The sequence below is a fragment of the Phoenix dactylifera genome, chromosome 1 (genome assembly GCF_051530095.1).
Source record: "Phoenix dactylifera cultivar Ajwa chromosome 1, Ajwa_hap1_PhDact_Kaust_v1.1, whole genome shotgun sequence".
Classification (NCBI taxonomy): Eukaryota; Viridiplantae; Streptophyta; class Magnoliopsida; order Arecales; family Arecaceae; genus Phoenix; species Phoenix dactylifera.
Genome location: NC_143190.1, coordinates 73945330 through 73950230, shown reverse-complemented (window position 1 = coordinate 73950230; position 4901 = coordinate 73945330).

The window sequence follows — 4901 nt, the reverse complement described above, 5'->3', positions numbered from 1 at the left end:
TTCCTCCAAGCTGACCCTCTGTACTTTTCTTTGTGTGTTGGCGTTTTGCCAAGTTGTATGGGTCTCGACCCTGAAACAATGAAAGTTAATGCAAATAGAGTTTCTTCATTTCACTTTCGTCCTTCTTCTTTTTAACTCTTGGTAGCGTCTCGCTGACTCCCGACTCTTGAAATTCTTCTGGCGCTAGGCCAGGTATCTGAGGGTTAGGCCTCAGGAAATTCTTCCGGCGCTAAGCCAGGCATCCGAGGGTTAGGCCTCAGGAACTTCTTCCGGCGCTAAGCCAGGCATCCGAGGGTTAGGCCTCCGGAACTTCTTCCGGCGCTAAGCCAGGCATCCGAGGGTTAGGCCTCAGAAAATTCTTCCGGCGCTAGGCCAGGCATCCGAGGGTTAGGCCTCAGGAACTTCTTCCGGCGCTAAGCCAGGCATCCGAGGGTTAGGCCTCAGGAAATTCTTCCGGCGCTAGGCCAGGCATCCGAGGGTTAGGCCTCAGGAACTTCTTCCGGCGCTAAGCCAGGCATCCGAGGGTTAGGCCTCAGGAACTTCTTCCGGCGCTAAGCCAGGCATCCGAGGGTTAGGCCTCAGGGAATTCTTCCGGCGCTAGGCCAGGCATCCGAGGGTAAGGCTTCAGGAACTTCTTCCGGCGCTAAGCCAGGCATCCGAGGGTTAGGCCTCAGGAACTTCTTCCGGCGCTAAGCCAGGCATCCGAGGGTTAGGCCTCAGGAAATTCTTCCGGCGCTAGGCCAGGCATCCGAGGGTTAGGCCTCAGGAACTTCTTCCGGCGCTACGCCAGGCATCCGAGGGTTAGGCCTCAGGAAATTCCGCTCGTTGGTCGGCCAAGGCTGGCGCAAGCCGAGGCAACCGGTCGGGGCTTCAGGCTAGTCTGCTCCCGGGATGATCATCGGGTTAGCCTGGCATCCGAGGGCCAAGCCTCGGGAGATTCCGCTCGTTGGTCGGCCAAGGCTGGCGCAAGCCGAGGCGACCGGTCGGGGCTTCAGGCTAGTCTGCTCCCGGGATGATCATCGGGTTAGCCTGGCATCCGAGGGCCGAGCCTCGGGAGATTCCGCTCGTTGGTCGGCCAAGGCTGGCGCAAGCCGAGGCGACCGGTCGGGGCTTCAGGCTAGTCTGCTCCCGGGATGATCATCGGGTTAGCCTGGCATCCGAGGGCCAAGCCTCGGGAAATTCCGCTCGTTGGTCGGCCAAGGCTGGCGCAAGCCGAGGCGACCGGTCGGGGCTTCAGGCTAGTCTGCTCCCGGGATGATCATCGGGTTAGCCTGGCATCCGAGGTCCGAGCCTCGGAAAATTCCGCTCGTTGGTCGGCCAAGGCTGGCGCAAGCCGAGGCGACCGGTCGGGGCTTCAGGCTAGTCTGCTCCCGGGATGATCATCGGGTTAGCCTGGCATCTGAGGGTTGTCAGGCCTCAGGAAATTCTGCTCGTTGGTCGGCCAAGGCTGGCGCAAGCCGAGGCGACCGGTCGGGGCTTCAGGCTAGTCTGCTCCCGGGATGATCATCGGGTTAGCCTGGCATCCGAGGGCCGAGCCTCGGGAGATTCCGCTCGTTGGTCGGCCAAGGCTGGCGCAAGCCGAGGCGACCGGTCGGGGCTTCAGGCTAGTCTGCTCCCGGGATGATCATCGGGTTAGCCTGGCATCCGAGGGCCAAGCCTCGGGAAATTCCGCTCGTTGGTCGGCCAAGGCTGGCGCAAGCCGAGGCGACCGGTCGGGGCTTCAGGCTAGTCTGCTCCCGGGATGATCATCGGGTTAGCCTGGCATCCGAGGGCCGAGCCTCAGAAAATTCCGCTCGTTGGTCGGCCAAGGCTGGCGCAAGCCGAGGCGACCGGTCGGGGCTTCAGGCTAGTCTGCTCCCGGGATGATCATCGGGTTAGCCTGGCATCTGAGGGTTGTCAGGCCTCAGAAAATTCCGCTCGTTGGTCGGCCAAGGCTGGCGCAAGCCGAGGCGACCGGTCGGGGCTTCAGGCCAGTCTGCTCCCGGGATGATCATCGGGTTAGCCTGGCATCCGAGGGCCGAGCCTCGGAAAATTCCGCTCGCTGGTCGTGCGCCTGTCGCTTGCCGCCCGACGGGATTTCTCCGTGGCCAGCTGCGATCGTGTTTCTCCTCCTCTCTAAGCGTCGCCTGGGGAACACCAGATGGGCATTAAATGCTAATTGAGGGGTTACCTGGGAAATCGGATCGCCAGTTGCTGCTTGCGAGGAGTGTCAGTTAAGCGGCCGCGATACGCACGTTCTTCGAGGCGGATGCGGCCTGGGCGCGAGCGGAGATACGTGGACCTAGGGGTACAGGCCACCCGGAGTGTCCTGCACAAAGAATGCGATTAAGGAGAATAACGCTTAGGAAATCGCGGGAAGATACGCCTTGAGAGCCGGATCGGCTCCGGATTCAATGCGCCCGCATTTATTGGAGCCACCCGCATCGGAACGACCGGGGGGCCGCAGTTTGGCTATAAATATAGGTGCAGGTGCGATGGAGCCTGCCAAGCCGGAGCTGTTCAGGTTGCCATGGATCATGGGCCTCCTCTCCGGCGCATGGTTGAGAGACCCCTACCGAAGGAACGGGAGGCGCGCCCTTCGCGACTTCCGCCAACTAGCCGTTTCATCTGGGATCAACAAGGAGGTTCTCCCCGGCGGAACTCCGCTCTAGGCATTTCATCCGGGATCACGTCTCCCCTCCTTGAAGTTCAGCCTCCCGATTGAGCTCCGCGCCAGACGCTTGATCCGGGACCGCGCCTCCATATGCTCTTCTCCCTTGTATTCCTTCTCTCCCCTAACACTGGGGAGGACCGGAATATCCCTTGGAGGTGGCGTTCCCCTGGAGGCAGCGGGAGCTTCTTCTGCGGCGGCTCCTCGTCTTTTTCGTGAGGCGTGGATGGCGCCTCTGGGTAGGAGCAGTGTGGACTTCTCCTTCGTCCACTTCTTCTTCATCCGCGCCGGCTCTTCGTCTTTTTCGTGAGACGTCGATGGCGCCTCCGGTTGGAAGCACCCACTTCCGGTGGGATTGCAGCCGCTTCGGATGGAGGTTTCGGGATCCCAGATCTTCAGTTCCTCGGAGTCTCCACCTCTTCTTTACTTTCTTTACACCCTAATTCCCCTCTGGAAATTTCTTGTAATTACACGAGCACGCCATTGTAACCAGAAATTATTGAAATGAAAAGTGTTATACATTTTTGAACTGTCTTTCTGGCATTGTCGTTCTACTGGTAATACATCCGCAAGTTAGCGGAATTCCAGCTCCTTGGAATTTCTCGACCATCTAGGGCCTCCAACTGGTAGGAGCCAGGTCGGTTTACCCAGCGAACCCTATACGGGCCTTCCCAATTTGGCGCTAGCTTCCCACCTTCCGCAGGTTGAGATGCTTTAGCTCGCCTTAGCACCAGATCTCCGATTCTGAAAAGCTTCGGTCGGACCTTGGAGTTGTAATATCGGGCCACCCTCCGCTGATACCTCGCCATCCGAACCTGCGCCATTTTCCTCGCTTCTTCCAAGAGATCCAGGTTCCCTCGGAGTTGCTCCCAATTGGCCTCGGGTCGGTGCGCGGCCACCCGAGGTGAGGGGAGTCCGAGCTCCACGGGGACAACGGCTTCCGCGCCATAGGTTAGGCTGAAAGGCGTCTCCCCGATAGGGCTCCGATGCGTGGTCCGATACGCCCAAAGGACATTCTCGAGTTCTTCGACCCAAGCTTGCCCCGTCCGACCGATTCGCGCTTTGATTCCTTGGAGGATTGTCCGATTTGTGACCTCGGCCTCGCCGTTGGTTTGGGAATGCGACACAGATGTGAACCGATGCTCGATCCCGAACTCCTCGCAGAAGTCACGGAAATGCTTGTTGTCGAACTGTCGACCATTATCCGAGATGAGGATCCGAGGTACCCCAAATCGGACAATGATGTTCTTCTTCACGAACTTCCGGACTTGCGCCTCCGTGATAGTGGCCAGCGGCTCTGCCTCCACCCACTTGGTGAAGTAGTCGATTGCAACAATCAAAAATTTCCGCGGAGCTGAAGCGACGGAGAACGGTCCGAGGACATCCATTCCCCACTGGGCGAAGGGCCAGGGTGCAGTGATTGGTGCCAAGGGGACAGAAGGGACTCTCTGGACGTTGGCGTGGCGCTGGCAGGCGTCGCATTTCCGTACATGATCCTTTGAGTCCTCCAACAAGGTAGGCCAATAATAGCCTTGCCTCATGATCTTGTGCGCCAAGGACCTAGCCCCCAAGTGTGATCCGCAAACGCCTTCGTGGACTTCGCCGAGGACGTAGGCCGCTTCCGAGGGGCGGAGGTACTTTAAGAGGGGGCGGTGAACGAGGTCCGATACAGCCTCCCTTCATAGAGTACGTAGTGGGCGGACTTCATAACAAGTCGCCGAGCTTGATCTTCGTCTTCAGGGAGGATCCCTTCGGCGAGGTAGGCGACAAGCGGGTCCATCCAAGACGGCTCCGGATCAATCGCCATCACCGCTCCAGCCTCGCCGATGCTCGGGGCATCCAGGGTCTCCAGGTAGATCGCCCTCGACAAGTTGTGCGCGTCTGCGCCCACTAAGCGGGACAACCTGTCGGCCCTGGCATTTTCACTTCTTGGGACCTGCTGGATGTCGACACTGCCGAGGTCGGGAATGAGTGCTTGCACCTTCCGGACGTAATTCTGCATGGTCGGGTTCCGGGCCTCGAACTCCCCACGGACCTGCCCGACCACCAGCTGGGAGTCGGTGAAGACCTTCAGGCGAGCTCCTTGGTGAGTTTGAGTCCCGTGACTAGGGCCTCGTACTCCGCCTCGTTGTTGGTCACTGAAAATCCGAACCTCAAGGCATACTCGGCTATCACTCCATCAGGACTGGTAAGGACCAGCCCGGCCCCTCCACCTTCGGGGTTCGACGACCCATCGATGTGAAGCGTCCAA